We start from the raw sequence: 18617 nt of genomic DNA on the forward strand, positions 1-18617 counted from the left end.
TAAAAAATTAAAAAACATTAATTTGTTGCTCATTCCATCCTTCATATAGTAACTGAACGTTATATAATAAATACCAGCTGACAAACCCATTATAATACCTAAAAAAGAAAACAATCTGGTTATGGCAGCGAATCCTAAATTCAGGCATTTTGGAGCTAATTATGCTCATAAACCTTCCATTTTAACAGCAAGTACGGGTGACTTACTTGGAATTACAGTCAGTCTGGTGCCTGGTCCAAAGGTTAATGGTAAGTTGTTATTCACACACTGTTAGATCGCATTACAATAACCCGGATCCAGTAGTGGACACTTTATGGAAAAATATAATATCTGCCCAGTTAGATAGATAGATAGATAGATAGATACTTTATTCATCCCCATGGGGAAATTCAACTTTTTTCCAATGTCCCATACACTTGTTGTAGCAAAACTAATTACATACAATACTTAACTCAATCACTATCTCAAAAAGCATTAATAATAGCTTTTAAAAAGTTCTTAAGTTGCATTATAAACCACAAATATAACTAATGTAAGTACTTGCAGATACATTATTTTCCTTTATTTGCTAAAGTGTATATCAATCTACGAATGGACATATTAGCTCAGTCACAGAAAGATTCATCCTGGAAACAGACCCTTCAACCTAGCAAGTCGTGCTGACCATCAGACACGCATTTGTACTAATTCTATGATCTTACAGCACCGACACTGGCCATTAGACCCATTCAGTCGTCACCGACCTTACTGTACCCAATTACAGCATTGTACCCTAACTTTTTTTCTTCCCAGATTTTCATGAACTCCTTTCAGATTCCAGCACTCACTGAGGGAAATTTACAGAAACCAATTACCCGTCCAAGGAAGTCGGAGAAAATCTACAGGGTCGTATGAAAATCAGGCCAACTGCACACATTCTACTGTGTAGACGAGGATGGAAATCGGATCTCTGGAGATGTCGTGACGTTGCCAGTTTCCCTACTCTGCCATCTTATCTATGTGACATATATTTCTTTTTGCCTTTCTATTAACTCTGTTTTTCTCCCCACCCGTCCATCTAAACATAAAAAGCTTTCAATAAAAATGTGCGTTAACCAGCTATATTTTCAAATAATCTTTGAGAAGGTAAACATTTAGAGAAGGAACAAATTTTACCCGAAAGTAATTGACCATAGTGAAAGCTAACTAATTTGTTTAAGGGTTAGAGGTTGCACCAAATCATATTTAGAAACATGTTATGTCCCAACTTTACACTTCCTTCTTCAGTTTAGACAAATATGAACACTTACTGGGTTCCATAGTATATTGGGTCCTACTCCTGAATAATAACTTGTTATTGCCTATGTGATTCACAAGAGTACTTGACTCTCTTTGAAAAGTACCGGCTTCAGTTTTAAAACCTTCCTTGTTAATTGACGCTAAATGATAAAAAACATTAAGTAAGTTTTATTCCGCAGACCAACGACCAGTATTTCCACAGAAACCAGCCCAGTTGTCTTTCTATAGACACATCAACAACCTGAAGCAGTTTACTGCTAAAGTAATTTCTGAAGGTTTTAGCCACCTCTTGTGCAGAACGGTTCACTCCGAACCTTGCAGTCCCCATTCTATCCCCAAAGATGCCGTCTATCTGTGAATCTAGGGTATGAAGGCGAGGTCTTAAATTAGTACTGCTGATCAGTAATCGCCAAGGATAAGGACACGTAAGATAGCGATTCGTGGGAGAGAAGAGAGAGAGAGAGAGAGAGAGATGAGAGAGAGAGAGAGAGAGAGAGAGGAGAGAGAGAGAGAGAGAGAGGAGGAGAGAGAGAGAAGAGAGAGAGAGAGAGAGAGAGAGAGAGAAGAGAGAGAGAGGGAGAGAGAGAGAGAGAGAGAGAGAGAGGAGAGAGAGAGAGAGAGAGAGAGAGAGAGAGAGAGAGAGAGAGAGAAAACGAACGTCGGCGAAATGTTTCCCAGGATACTATACAAAACCAAGGAAATATTACTGAGATTCTGATGCAGAACTTGCATCTTCGGTAGTCATAGGTGAGGTTGTCAAAACTTTGGAAGTCACCTAGCTTCTTCTATTATTTCAGCAATATGGCCACAGCCGAGAATTGCAGGCTGGAGAGCCTAAAGTCAGTGGTCTGGTTGGAGAGAATTCTAAAGGAGCAGGATTTTTGTACATCTGACAAAACAATGATACATAAATAGTCAGCATGGTATAATGTGGTAAATTTTGTCTCACTAATACGATTGATCTTTTTTTGAGGAGGACAGCTAAGACGTATGAAGTTAGGGTATTAGACGTTGCCTATATGAACTTCAGCAAGGCTTTACTGATTATCCTAGCACAATGTCCTGCGTGATCAAGAATGGATGAGGTAGATGAGAGTCATGGTGATTTAGCTACTTGGATCCAAAAAGGACCATGAAAGGCAATAGGCAATGGTAGAAAATATCTGATTGAAATTCTGTATTCGAATATATAAATTTATCGAAAATATCAGCCGCAGGGACAACAATGGATTATATATTGCTATTTTACATTCAAACAGAGAAGCAGTATATATTTTTGCGTTTCACCCTGACTGGGTTTGCTGTTTCTCTCTGATCTGACTTCCATGTTTTTTCTTTGTTTTAAGGCTACCTGGAGAAGAATAACTTCAGAGTGCTGTATAACTACTTTGATAATCAATGAACCTTTGAGCTTTTAGAACCTTTGGATTACATGCCTTTTGTCACCTGACACAATTCAGCCAGAGTTTCTTGATTTCACACTTACAAAGTTCTCTTAGTGATAAATTGCACTCAATACAAGCTACGTCGACTTACGTGGAGATACGGTCAGATTGGTTCCTAATCCAAATGTTATTTCGTAGTTACCACCCACACAGTAGCGGACAGCTTCACAAAAACCAGGTGTAATTGGAGCTATAGATATGTAAACCTTTGGGACTGAAGACTATGGAATTTGATGGCATCAGGACTGAAACCTACTAGGATTCTCTATTTATTTTTAATCTCGGGTTTGCAGCATCTGTTTTTTTCCCCCCTGATGACAAAGAAAACACTTGAGAGCCAGGAGATAGGCCACTCGGTCCCTCGGACCTGCCCCACTATTCAACATGAACTGATTTGTCCCAGACCCCATCTACTCTGCTGTACGAGATCTCTTTATTTGCTCTTTATTTTCCGATCTCCCAGAATTATATCTATTTCATCTTTTAATATCCCTGATGGTCCAACCCTTACAACCGGCTGTGGTATGGAATTCCAGCGATTCACTCTCCATGGAAGAATAATTATCCAATTCCTCAGTTTAGAATGAAAGATCTCTTCCCTTGTTTGTCCCTCATTCAAAAATGTTAACTGGTGGACACATCTCCTCATCTAACTGTCAAGCCTTCTCGAAATCTTATAAGCTTCAAAAAGATCACCCATCATTCTTCTAACATGTCTTAAATCTAACTTTTCAACACCATGTACAAGGAGCGTGGTCGCACTACCAAGTATTATAGCACTGTCTGCCTCAGATGCAAACTGTGTCTGGCCCAATACCAAGGTACTTAAATGGTATCAATTCCACCAGTAAGTCCACAGAAAGCATCTCACTGTTAATATATCTAGGCGATAATGATGCCAAGCGGGAACAATGGACCAAGTGATTGAAGAACAATGGTGACTTACTCGGAGTTACAGTGAGTTTGGTTCCAGATCCAAAGACTACTTTGAAGTTATCATTCACACAGTGTGACACCCTCCACCTAAAAACGGTCATTTGTGGCGTTTTTCTTATGGGATACTGTACACATAAATATGATGCTCACACTTCTCATTTGGGAGGGAAATTCTATTCCAGAAAACAGGCACAGGGATCAACTGTTTTTCCCTCCGACTTGGTTCTGTCATTCAATGCAATCATGTTTGATCCACCATCTCAGTGCCATATACTACTTCTGGGTGCTTTTTGCATAGAGATAATTACTACCAATAGTGGTAGAGCATTGCGTTTGAGATATAATAATAACATTGCATCCATATTATTCCTGTCGATCTTTCAGGAGTCAGCATCTATCAGTCTATGTGCTGGCTATCCGTGTACCTAACTACCTATCTATCAATCTACCAATACTACACCATGCATCAGACTGAATCTTCCCCTCACATATCTCTTAGTCTCCCAGGTATCTTTTTACTGTAATTCGTCCATCCGTCTGACTCTAGATTGACCAGCCCGTCTATCTATCTACTAAATTACAGGTTGCAGTAGAAAATTACTTTCCTAGTCTGTGAGTTCAGAAAATGATTTTCAAAAGAAGCAGAAAATGGTGAAAGAGGCAAAAGGATCATTTGCCTTCCTTGTCCCGGAAATGGAATATAAGAGCAGGAAGGTTAAGTCACAATTTTACGAAGTATAGGTTAGGCCTCAGCTGGAATGTTACTAAGCGTTCTGTACGTCTCACTACAGGAAGGGTTGCTCGCAATGGAGAGCGTACAGGGAAATCATTGTGGGCCGAATGGCTTGTACCGTGCTGCATTGTTCTAAAACTCACTAGGTTGTTGTCTGGGATGGACCGTTTCAGAATGTTGTGAGACTGTGTAGTCTAGGTTTGACGACTTTGAAGCGAGGGATATTGATTAGAGGGAGGACCTGATAATTGTGCACACAATTATGAGGTATTAAGATACAACAGCAATAATTCTCCCGTGGCAAAGTTAACGAACAAGTGAGGAAATAAGTTTAGGGAAATGTGAATATGAATAGAGGAAATAAGTTTAGGGAAATTTATAAATCATTGTGGAAATAATTGGAGGATTGCTTTTTTCACCTTGAGGATGGATGGCATCTAGAAAACATTTTCATGTAGCAGTGGAAGAAGCAGTAGTCACAACATTTAAGTAATATGTAGACGAGGACTCGAACTACCGAGACATGAAAGGGCATGAACGAAGTGCTTTTATTTGTGATTAATATAAGAAGAAAGTTGAAGATTGTGGTAGTTGCGATGGGCTGAATAGATTGATTCCGTCCAATCTAAGGGTTATTTTCCTCTCAAATCCTGCGAATTAATTGAATATTTTATCTTTTTTTCGCAGATAGAGCTTCCATTCTTTGCATAACTAATTAATTGTCTTGTGTTTACTGAGAAAGGGAAACACTGTTAGTTTACTTACTGGGTTCCATGAGGAGATTTGTTTCTCTTCCAAACATTAATTCGTTGCCCATTAGGTAATATATACAATGCCTGATCCTCTTACAGTAATAATCCTCTGGCTGACCCCTTACAGTATTTAAAAAAGAGGGCAAACTAGCTATCATAATGAATCTTAAATATAGGCAATAACGACAAACCGCTTGTGCTAACCATGAATATTAGCGACTTACTTGGAATCACGTTCAGTACGGTTCCTGATCCAAATGTTAATGGTAGGCCACTAGTCACACACTGTTAGATGGTCTTACAATAACCCTGAGCCATTAAGGGAAATATTAATGAATGCACCCAACTATAAAGTTTGCTTTGCTTCTTCCTAAACTACAAATTCAATTTGTATAAATAGTTGCTGATGTCTTGCTTTAATTTTCTTTGCTAACGTACCATCAATTGATGAATGGACATATCAGCTCATAGTCACAAAATGATACAACTCAGAAACACGCCATTCAGCTGAGTGAGTCCGTTCTGACCATCAAACACTCATTTGTACTAATCATAGGGTCATACAACACAGATAGCGGCCTTTCGGTCCAACGAATTTGACTGACCCTCTTGCGCACAGCACCTTTCAGATTCCAGCACACTGGGGGTAATTTGCAGTAACGAATTAGACTACCAACTTCTCTGCTTTTGTAACGAGGGAGGAATTGCAGCAATCCTGTAGTTCACAGGAAGAACCTGCAGACTCTGTGCAGTCATCCCAGGAACTAAAGATGGAATGTCGATCTCTGGAGCTGTAGTGACTCTACCACCTCCCACTGTGCGATCTATGTGTGACGTTTATCTCTTCAACTTTCTACTCTTCTTTTCCTCTCCATCCATGCACTGATACATGAAGTTCAAGTCCTGTCATTTAAAAAGTGTGTATTTCAAGTTTATTTCCGTCTGGCTATTAAGAAGGAAATAACTTGGAAAAGGGAACATATTTTGCCTCAGCGAAATTGACCTGTAACCGAATTTGGAGCTAAATTATCTGTTTACGGGTTGGAAGTTGCTTCAAGCCTTATTTCCATTTCTGTTACACTTCGTGTCTCAGGATCTACAAATATAAACACTTACTGGGTTCCACAGACACTAGTCCCACTCTCAAAAATTGACTTGTTATTACCCATATAATTCACATAGTGATTGTCCCTCTTTCACAAATATACGCGTCACTGTTTTTCATCCAATTCACCTTACTTTGTGAAAGGCCTTCCTCGTTAACTGACCTCAATTGATGTCAATATTTTTAAAGTTTTATCCCTGAGCACAGCTACCGTAACTCCATAGAAACCAGCTAATTGTCCAAAGGATTGTATTTCCATAGCATGCCTCGCATCCCTAAATCAGTTTACTGTCAATACAGCACTTTGTATGATTAGCCACAGCCGGTTTGCGGAAAAAAGGATAACCAATATAGGCGCAGCAAGTTCCCAGATAAAACAAGCTAGCTCCGCATTGGTACTAACTCCCAAAATGACCCTCGAATTATGCAGACTCAAGACGGTTCTTCGCTGGACATTTGCAGGCGATGGGAGGTGGGGTTGTGAGAGACTGTGAGAGACATTGGGGTGGCCAAGACAGGGTAGTGCAATAAACTGCAGATGCGTATTAAAAATTTTGCTGACTAGGCAAATAAATACCAACAATCTCAGCAGCAATTAACGAGAAGTCCGCTATAATGGAAACAATATGTTCATAATTGGTTTTGAAATATAGCAGTCATTTTACCAAGTGTTACTTTTCAGTGAATGAATGAGTTTACATTGGAATCATTTATCGCTTGCTTTCTCCATCTATTTTATCTTTGTCTTTTTATCTTCTCTTATATTACTTTCCTGCACATCTTTCTCTATCTCTGCAGGTCCATCGATTAACATTATGGTCATAACAACCATTTTATCATGAACGTGATTTGCAACACCCTCTGGGTTTGATTTAAGAGATAGAGCTGACAACTAATGACATTTTCCCACGTTTTATGAAAAAAAAAAACAAAAATAGGTTTTAAGCAAACGATGTAAAATAGCGATTGTTTCACACTTACTAGGTTCCACAATCAGCCTCGTCCCACTTCCAAATATCAACTTGTCTCCCGCTCCATAATTCACACAGTACCTGATTCTCATACAATAACATCATTAGCCAATCCACGTTGTTTTTTCTGAAAATCTCAGCACACAACGACCTCCTAACAGAATTATCTCTGGTCAATTAGAAACAATAAAGGATTTTTTAAAATGTGGAACCAAGAGTGACTTAATTGGAATTAACAAGGCTGGTTTCTGATCCAAAAAAAATGTCTGTAATTATTGTTCAACTGATGACGTTCACTTACAAAAAACTTCTGTGCCATTACCAGCTGCGATTTACCATATACAGCTAAATATTACTTTCATGCTGCAGATTTAGAGATAAAACTACTGACTACGCGATTTTCTATTGATGATATTAAGAGGTTTATAGGAATTATGAATTAATCTTAAAATTATTCATTATTAATCGCATAATTATGAATGTTTTTAATATGCGCTTGTCATGACTTCATCAATCTGTCTATTTCTCTATATTAAAACAGAAACTGCAGGAAAAGTTAATAGGCTTGGTGGCGTCTGTGGAAGAAGAACAGGAGTTATTTATAAGCTTGATGAAGAGCCCTTGACTTGAAGCTTTATGTCTGCTTCTCTTTCCACGGCTGGTGTCTGACCTGCTGAGTGTTTCCAGGATTTTATGTTTTTATAGTTACAGAGCTGGACAGCAAAGAAGCTTGTCCAATAGCCTAACATTTCTATCCCTTCCTTTTGCCCGTCTACATTAATTCAATTTCCCGGCATGGCCACCATATCTTATCACTTGCCTGTTAATAAGTCACTCTAAATGACACTATCTACGAGATTGTGTCTCATTCCACCATCACCTCTGGTAGTCATTCCAGATATCAATCACTGTGTGAAAAAAAGTAATCACCCCCCAGCCCCAGATTCCCTATGAAGCTTCGTCCCCCATTTTAGACCCCCTCCCCATTGTTTTTGATATCACGACCATAGGAAATAATTACTATTTACGCAATCTGTCCCCCTCAAAATCTTATATATCTCAACCAGAATTTGTGTCAACTAGTGTAATTCGACTCTATTTACGAAATGGAGAGTTGAGTACTTCATGATACTTTAATGCCAATTTTAAGTTCTTACAGCAATTAATATTGTTGTATAGTCTTTGATTTGCCAAGAATAAGAACATAATCATACTTCCTATGTTTATTGGTAGACACACTTGTGCTTGTTTCCTTTCTCGTTTCCTGAAATTCTCACATAAAATTCCAGATTTTGGAAAGATTCCCTTTCCTTATTTTGGGGATGTGGGCAAATCTGGTCAGTCAGCATTTATTGCCATTGAGAAAGTGGCTGTAATTCGGAAGGGCATTCCAAGATTCAGAGCATGAAGGAAGCGTCTCTTAATAGGTCAACACTCTTACCCATGAACTAGCCTGGGGATTTTCCTTTGGATTGCTAATGACACTATATAGGTACAGAATGCTCCAGAAACACCTCATTATTTCTGTACAATTGAAACAAACCCGCCCTATTCTTAAACTTTAGCGCTGATTCACAAGAAATAATAAAATTTGTGTTCCTACTCAACGTCTACCTTCACAGTAGATTTACACACTAGAACACCGAGAACCATGTGAATATCCGCAATTTCTTTCCTTTTATTAGTTCATAACCTGCGTTCTCCAGAGGTCCTACACAAACTGTCTTTGCCTTCTTTATGCTTATATATCGATAGAAACTCTTATTGTTTGGCTTGTTATTGCGTGGAAGTTTTCTCTGAAATACAAATTAGACCCTTCTGTGACCATTTTAGTGTTTCTTTGCTTGATCCTGAAGGAATCTTAGTTCTTTGGCCTACAATCAGTCCCTGCTATTTTGGATGCCCCATCCCTCAATTTCACATGATACTAGACCTCATTTGTGAACCAGATTTTCTCAGTGTATCACTCTTTCTTGTTGAGTGTTAAGGACTAATGTGTTGACCTTTTCACTCTCGCCATCAACCAAATCATCCACTTTCGACAACTCCACCACCACACTATTATAACTGCTTTTCTTGAAGTTGAAGACAGTGTAATTGGACCCGTTATGCTTTCCCTCAAACTGAACTTGGATTATGGTCACTACTTCTGGGAGATATTTCACCGCAAGATTTCCTGAGAATTCTTCCCCACAGTTCATGATCAAATCTTACATAGCCTGCTCCTAGTAGGTTCTGTAACATAGCGATCCCTGACGTAATTCACAATTACCTTCTCTGCAATATCCTAGTCAATTCAGTTCTCCCAATTAACAGGGAGATTGAAACATTCCACGACAACTGATGTTCACCTTATTTATTGGTAGTGGCGGAGTAATCTATAGGTACCCAGAATCTGATCTTTCGATAGAACTTTCTATAACTTTGGTTAGATCTGTCCCTCATATAGCTGTATTCTTTCATAATTCAATTAAAATATATACTGCGTGTAATGCATTTCATATCTTCATAAACATTAATTATTTCCAATATTGTTAATTAGGCATTTATTACAGTGTGCATTACTTACTTGGTGTCACGATCAGTCTGGTACCAGACCCAAATGTTATTTCATAGCCACTAGACACACAGTATCAGAAAACCACACAAAAACTCAGCACTGTGGCCAATGGAGAGAAGAGTTGTATGGGATAAAGTACGGAACGGCTTTTACTGAAATATTCGTCTTTCTGCAGTCTGATACAGAACAGCAAAACATCAATGCCGATTACACTTAATGCAATTAGCATTCTATATGATATTTTAATACCTTAAAGGGGCCTGGACCGAAGGTTCCATTAACACTTTTCATCTGCACAGATGCTGCCTGCCTGACCCGGATTTCAGCATTTTTATTTCAGCATTTTTATTTCAGCGTTTCTTATTGAATAGCTGTCCAACTAACCGTCCACCTATGCATTTGTCTATCTTCCTCTCTGTCAGTGTGTCTGTCTTTATGCATGCTTGTATCTGTTTGATAGCCAGGTCATTTTCGGCACTAATGAAATACCAATTGCGAAAATGGGAAAATAATTCACTGATACCCATTTTCTGAAGAATGTACATGAATTAATATGCTCTCTTCTTTAATTTGGGATACGCAAAAACATCGCTTGTCATTTGTGTATTTGCTAAAATGTCCTGTTTAGAACGAATAGCGAATGTCTTCCTTTTAATCAAGTGCTCTAAGATAGACTGGTTTATTTCTCACTTACTTGGCCAAACAATTATTCATAAAATATCCAACAGTACAACGCAGGAAAAGGCCATAATGTTGTGCTGACCAGCTTAAAGAAATAAATCAAAACCATCCAAACACTAATCCCTCCTACCTGCACAATGTCGATATCTCCACGTCTTCCTTACACCCAAGTGCCTATCTAAACGCCTCTTAAAACCCGCTAATGTATTTGCCACTATCACCATACTTGGCCTGGTTCTAAATATTAACCCCAAAGTTTTTGTTCTTTGATGTAATTTTAGGAAATAGCTTTAATCGTTTTATGAGCTATTTAATTCCAGACCCAAAGCTGATTTATACAGAATTCCTGCTCGACTTAACTTCCAGAAAAAGAAGATAACTCAATAGAAATAAGAGTTATCTTGCACTCCAAGAGAAATCACTGCCCAGGTCTCTGTAGGATTTAATATTCTCTATGTCAGAGTCCCACCTGTACCCATTATTTCCAGTAAAGTAAAATACGGGTGAAAATAAAAAAATTAAGTTTTGCTGGTCCTCTTTTAATCAGTCATCTTCCCCTCCCTGTGACATGGAACTCCCCGGAATGCTGTTTTACTTCCGCATTCCAAAGACGTGCGAATCAGCAAGATGATTAGCTGTTGTAAGAGTCCCCTGTAAAACTGGGGAGCAAAATAATTGGGAATTTGTGAGGTTACCAGGGAAATTATTCGGAGAATAGAATTGCTCTGTGAACGGGCAGAAGCTCAATGAGCCGACTGGCGTTCTATACCTTATGAAAGTACACCTCTGTTGATTCGCCCTCGTACATTCACATCTTCGTTAACATACTAATAAATTCAAATCAATGACAGAAAAATAAACTACCACCATGCCAGGCAGCATCTGCGGAGAGAGGAACTGCGCATATTTCAGGTCTGAGAACCTATGTCAGAAGTGTGAAAGACAGAGGACAAGTTGTTCTTAAGTTTAGGGTGGGTATGAGAGGGATATATGGGGCAACTGGAAGATGATGCTAGCTGTCTAACGCCTGGGCATTTCCACCTTTTTCCGCGATGGGAAATAACATCTCATAGATTCTTTTCTTATTTGCTTAAACCTAGCTCTTAGAATAAATTACACATATTCGACTTTAATTATGAAGTGTAAGACAGAATAGCTTTCTCGAAACTTACTCGGTACAATAATCACTCGAGTCCCAGCTCCAAATATTATCTTTTGGCTGCCTCCAACATTCACACAGTGCCTGTCCCCTTTACAAATACACCTACTGGCCTTAACAATCTCAACTAGCCCTTTCCCAAATAACAATGCAGTGATCGCAATTCTCCCTAAACCTAAGATATGTGTTAGTCATCCGGTTCTTATTTTTATAAATGGCTTTTAAATATTTTAGTAACCATCTCTTTCAGTGGACACCATCTCCAAAGCTGCCCCACTCCGCTGCTGGATCATATTCCAAATGGGGCAATGTTTGTCCCCTATAGTTCAGTCTGTGAGTAAAGAGGCTTTCTCTGAATTTTCTATTAGATTAACAAACTATTTAGATGTTTTGATATGTACTATCATATTGATCTGGTGAACATCTCTTTAAGTTTAAGCATTTTTCTATCTTATCAAATTCTTGTACAGAGGTCACACGCAGGACACACCTTATTCTCTCAAACATGCATAATCTTCGCAATTTGCTTTGAATGCCAAGATTCTGACAATTGTCACCAAAACAACATTTTTTAACACCCAGAGTCGAACTTACTAGGTTCCACGTTCAGCTTAGTTCCAGATCCAAATGTTATGATATTGAGGGAATCCACACAGTACTACACACCTGTACATAAACATGTTTCTGGTCTCAGATTCTACATACATTATAGAATCTTACATTTACAAAGCTCAATTACAGACCCTTCGGCTAGCATTGCATGTTGCCCATCAGATGATTATAAGACCATAATACACAGGAAAATAATTAGGCCATTCGGCTCGTCGACCTTTCCGCTATATCATCATGACTGTTTTATTATCCCTGTCAACTGCCTTCGCTCCGTGACCTTTGAAGCCCTTACTAATCAACACCAATCAACTTGTTCTTCAAATATGTCCATGGACCTGGCCTCCACAACCATCTGTGGCAATAAATTCCAGAGATTCACCATCCTCATCTCTGTTCTAAAGTAACGTCCTTCTATTCTGAGGCTGTGCCCTCTGGTCCTAGGTTCCCCATAACAGGAAACATCCTCTCCAGATCCCTTCCATCTAGGTTATTATATATTATGCAGGTTTCAATGAGACCCCCTTCCGTCATTCCTCAAAACTCCAGCGAATACAGGCCCAGAGCCGTCAAACGCCCCTCACGCGTTAAAGCTTTCATCCCTGGGATCATTCTCGTGAACCTCAGCCAATGCCAACAAACTCTTTAAGGGGACCAGAACTGCTCAAAATACTCCAAGCGCGGTCTGATCAATACCTTAATAAGCCTTAGCATTACATCTTCACTTTCCACTCCTATTACCCTACACTTGATTCATAGCCTTCTATGGATTAGTGATTTAAGAGTTTGTCCATATACTTGTTAATTTTGTAACTGCCTCCACCAAGTTCTCAGACAGACTGCAATCCCTCCCTGAGTGAGAGAGTTGGCTGGTAATGGTTGTCTCCTGTGTGTGGCTGAATGGCAGATTCTGGGGAGATGTGAGAAGAGTATTTGGAGCATGGATGGGATTTTTGTGAGATAAGTGAAACTGGGTACGATGATCTACACAGATTTGTGGACGAAAGGCATGTTTCCTTGCTATATGACTATCACTCAATGGGCATTGGCGACTCAAGTTCTTAATTCCGCGAGAGTCTCTGTCACTGACTAGGTGTTTCTTCAGCACCCAGTCCCACCTACCTGCACTCAGCCCATAACCCTCCATTCCTTTCCTGTCCATATACCTATCCAATTTTTTTTAAAGTGACAAAATCGAACCTGCCTCTACCACTTCTACTGGAGCTCGTTCCACACAGCTACCACTCTCTGAGTAAAGAAGTTCCTCCTCGTGTTACGCCTAAACTTTTGCCCCTTAACTCTCAACTCATATCCTCTTTTTTGAATCTCTGCTACTCTCAATGGAAAAAAGCCTATCCACGTCAACTCTATCAATCCCCTCATCATTTTAAATACCTCTATCAAGTCCCCCCTCGACCTTCTACGCTCCAAAAAATAAAGACCTAACTTTCTTCTTTGTATTCCATCTAAACTTTTACTGATTACTCTGTCTATGCCCAAGTTATCATTATGAATTATGATTCACAGAATTCACTTAGGATTTTTTTGATGAATGAAATCAGTGTGGATTCAGTTGCTTTCATAGGCTTGGATCACCTAAGCATGTTATGAGAAAGTACAGATGACGCCCATTGCCAACAGCATGTCATTTGATCTGAATACTGAATGTGATTGGAATCTAATTATGAATATTGATAACTTACCAGGTTTAACAATAAGCCTTGTGCCGCTTCCAAACACTAACTTGTTTAGCCCCCCGGAACTCACACAGTAAATGAGCCCCTGACAAGAAATCATTTCAGTGGCTCCCCCCTTGTGCACTATTGGCACCAGATATTTTATTTCAAGCATTAAAACAACTTCTTCATCTATTTGGTCATTTTCGTTGCCTTGTTGAGGGAATAATTTCATATTTGAAGTAATAGTCATTAAAGGTATAATGCTTACTAGGATCCTCAATTTATCAAATAACTTCTCAAAGTACAACCACAGATTTCGAACTTTTGACACACTCAAGGAAAACGAAGTGATATACTCAGCACTTACGGGGTTCTGCAATCACCCTGGTGTCACTTCCACAGATTAGCTGGTTGTCTGCATAATTCAGACAATGCTGAACACTTACAAAATAAAACATTGACAATCCAAGATTGGCCGATTGAAGCAATAATGTCGACAACTCCCCGTTTTAGATATTTATATTATATGTGTATTCAAAGCATAAGAAATTATGCAGATGCTAGAAATCCAAAGCAACATACACAAGATGCTGGAAGAACTCAGCAGATGAGGCAGCATCCATGGAAGTTGATGTTTTGTGCCGAGACACTTGTTCATGACTGGAACTATGCATGTATTGAGCTGTTATCAAATGCTGTCCCTCACTTTCTCTACATCGCGTTCTCTCTCTTTGTATCTGTCTCTCTAATTTCTCTCTCTGACTGTTTACATGCCAACCTCTCTAGTCATCCATAGCTTCCTTTCAACTGGCGTGATAATTAGTCAATTACGAGTACAATGTTGGAACAATACTAAAAACGGGGAATTGGTTGGTTGTCCGGATTGTGTGGCAACCGTGTTCTAACTTTGGATACAGCGGTCACATCTCATGGCATTGCCATATTTGCTGCAAGGCTGCAATTAGAATAAATGAGAGTTATATTTAATTTTAATAGGAGCTGTAAGTAGGATTGCTTTCTTAACACTTACTTGGTACAACAATTACTCGAGTCCCCGTTCCAAATATTAACTTCGTGTTGCCACCAGAATTCGCACAGTGCCTGACCCCCTTACAAATACATCTACTGGCCTTAACCATGTCCACAATGCCTTCTTCTAAGAAAATGAAATATAGCGACAATAATGCCCATTAAACCTCAGATTTATTTTTCAGCTATTTAATTCCTTTGAGTCTGTGTAATCATGTTGCATAAATGTACTGAATTCCAGAAAATAATGTAACATATTTAAAAATAAACAGGATTTATCTGCACTCTGGAAACAAAACAATTGCAAGTGTTTGCATGTGATTTCCTGTCGTTTCGGAGTTCCCTGTGTATCTTTGATTCCCAGTAAAAAGCTTATAGGGGAAAAATTGAGTAACCTCTTCACTTTTCGCTCTCATTTGCCCAGTGATACCCCTCTCCCCCACCGTACACCTTCCCCAAACTGGGAAAGAGCGAAGACAAGTTAGTTTTAAGTTTCAAAGAGGGTCACGTAGTATGGATCGGACAACTGGAGGAAGATGTCATCGCCTAAATTCCGTGGGTTTCTGCATTGTCTCTGATCTCACACTCTCAGAGATATTCTCAACGACCCCACCATCCCTTCCTCATGATTCTGAAATTTTAACTTGTTTTCTCAAATTCCTCCTTCCAACACTGATCTTATTACCTTCAACTCCATTGATACCCAAGAATCACATTCAAAGTGATAGGGAACCCACCTTATATCTATATTTTCCAATGGGTTAATAAGCCTTTGAGTTATTTGATTTTTTACTACCTCATCTAAATGTTGAAAACCTCTTTAAGCTTAGGTTGTTTTGGTATCCCATCAATGCTTGCACTGTAGTCAACCACAAAGACACACCCATCCACTCAATCATTCATAATCTGAACAATTCGCTTTAAATGACTAGAACATAATATATTAACAAAATTAAAATACAGTCTTCAGAATTTCGACACATCACATGATGAATTGGCCTTAACGGGTTCCACCCTCAGTCTGGTTCCAGATTGGAAACTATACTTGGGAATTATCAATTATATACTTTCAAATACCTTTGCACTTTACCTGGGGAATCAGTAATCAGATTGAGTTACCTTCACGTATTTCTGATACCTAAGTAGTTCATGACAAAATATAGCTGACATCTATTGGTGTCCGTTTCCCAGTTCATGCCAGGTTGCTCAAGTTACAGAATGAGATTGGAATCTAATTGTGAATATGGATAAGTTACTAAGTTTTACAATAAGCCTGGTGCCACTTCCAAAATCTAATTTACTGAAGCGTCCAGTGCTCACACAGTAAACGGCACCTCCGCAAGAACACGTTTCAATGGCTGCTCCCTATGCACTATTGGCATGACATATTTAATTTCAACAATAAAATAACTTCATCATTTGCTTCGTAATTATTTTTGACAACTTAGGATAATAGTTGCTTTTCCAATTTGAGGAACTGATCATTCAATGGAAAATGCTTATTGGGACCCACAATTTATCAATACCTGATTAAATTATTAGTAGAAGTTTCCAATTGCTAATGCACTCTTGTACTAACTGATGAAAATTACCAAAGTAAAACATGGATTCAGGGATGTCAGCACTTACTGGGTTCCACTGTCAGTCTGGTTCCACTTCCAAATATTAATTTTGTGCCCGCAACATTCACACAGTGTTCAACCCTCTTACAAAATTCTCCCCGCCTATCCAATATTGGCAGACGGTGTGAAGCAATATTGTTGATGGATACTCAGTATATCATATTTATTTTATATATATTGTCTTCTATACTTCCGTCTGCACATCTCTCTCCCTATTCCTCGCTCTTCTGTCCCCCTCTTCCTCTCTCGCTCTCGCTACCTCCGTCTAACCGTAACAGTGTCTACTCGTCTGAATGTAGTTTTATTTAACTTGCAAAGTTGGAGCAAAAACTCTGAAAGTGCGAAAATAATTTATTGGTGCACATTTTATGCTAGAATGTATTAAGTAACATACTCTTTCTTAATGTGGACCATTAAGAAACATAGCATGTTACCTAGCAGGAAATGAGGTTACATCTACATATTTTCTGGTCTTGCTTTTAGAATTTATAAGATGGTTTGGAATTTTAATCAAGAATTCTATGAAGAATAGCTTTTTTGAAACTTACTTGGTTCGACAATTACTCGAGTTCCGGTTCCAAATATTAACTCCCAGCTGCTTCCAGAATTCACACAGTGCCTGACCCCTTTACAAATACACTTTCTAGTCTTAACAATATCCCCATTGTTTTTTTTCCCCAAATAATAACATGCAGCGACCTCAATGACCCTGAAATTTCATTTTTCGACAATCTGGCCTTAGTTTAGAAGCAACTACAATAATCTTCACACCATTCAAATTCCCATCATTGCAGCCCAAATTCCTACTCACAAAGTCACTAAGTTCCTGTCCAACTTAGTCTTCACTCAGAACTATATCATAATAAGAATACATGGTCCCATACATGATTTATCTATGGGACTTAAAGGAAATAAATTTATTAGCTTGTGTGTGATTTTATTCATCTTCATTGTTCCCTCTGTAATTTTTAATCCCAGTAACAGGTGTTTAGGTGACACAATAAAAATATATTGTCCCATGATTTATCTATGGGCCCCCAAGGAAATTTTTGTGTAAGATTGTGTGCGATTTTATTTTCCCTCAGAGTGCCATCTTCATGATTAATTTCTATTAGTAGGTGACTAGAGTGAAAAATATTGCAGTAATTTCGTATGAATACGTTCGGGTAATTTCCCCTGACTATCCTATGGGTTTCATCGGGGTATCTCCAGTCTATCCAACATCCCAAAGATCTGCAGGTCGGTAGGTTAATTGACAGCTGTCAATTGCGCCGATTGATAATGGAAGGTAGAAGAGTTTGAAATTCTGAGAATAGAGGTCACAAGGGAAATCTGTGGAGGAATCGGATTGCTCTGTGAACGGCAGAGGTTCTTGTGCTGACTAGATTTCTTGAATATCGTTTTGAAATAAATCCCCTTTGCCCTCTTCCTACAAGGTTTACTTTATTATTGACCTGATAAATACTTTCATTCGGAAACAGTGAACCGGGAAGCAAAAATTCAAGTTGGGGTTAACTTCTGAGTGTTCCAAGCATTTTCTGATTTTTTTTGTCTCCAAATTCATCCTGTTGGAGAAATTCCCACTGACACATCCATCCCTCCCCAGCCTCTCTGCGACTTTAACTTGTTTCCTCTTTTTACTTTCCCACACCAGCAGAATTACCCTTAAGTCAATAAATGCTGAAGAATCATATTCAAAGTGACAGTGGATATTTCCCATAAAACATTCTTTGAGTGGAAAGGCTTCCTGTTAATTGAATTGGTTATTTACTATCTATTTTCATAGTTCCACGTTTTGAATTTTCTTTTTAGCTTGCGAATTTAGATCCAGCTTATCAATACCTTACATAGAAGTCACCCACTCCGACAAACCTCATCTTCTAATCACTACAAGTTACTTTTATGGCACAAATCCGATGTTAATCAACAAAACTTCATAGTAAATTATTGGCATGTGAGACATTGCATAATAAACCAGACTTACTGGGTTTCACCTTCAGTTTGGTTCCAGATCCAAATGTCAGCACATTCATGTTATTCACACAGCACCACAGACTT

At 38.7% G+C, this 18617-nt stretch overlaps 1 protein-coding gene across 4 annotated transcripts in view; it reads right to left on the reverse strand.

Moving 5' to 3' along the window:
- The window catches only part of LOC140716639 (T cell receptor alpha chain MC.7.G5-like), a 101055-nt gene that overhangs the window by 20565 nt on the left and 61873 nt on the right, over positions 1 to 18617 (reverse strand). The window contains exon 1 of one of the 4 annotated variants that reach the window (XR_012096337.1): positions 207 to 291. The exons of the other annotated variants lie outside the window; for them this stretch is intronic. The gene's annotated coding sequence lies outside the window, so the exon portion shown is untranslated. Of the gene's footprint in view, positions 1 to 206; positions 292 to 18617 lie in introns of those variants that run through there. 4 annotated transcript variants of the gene reach the window in all.

The sequence above is a fragment of the Hemitrygon akajei genome, chromosome 25, assembly GCF_048418815.1.
Source record: "Hemitrygon akajei chromosome 25, sHemAka1.3, whole genome shotgun sequence".
Classification (NCBI taxonomy): domain Eukaryota; kingdom Metazoa; phylum Chordata; class Chondrichthyes; order Myliobatiformes; family Dasyatidae; genus Hemitrygon; species Hemitrygon akajei.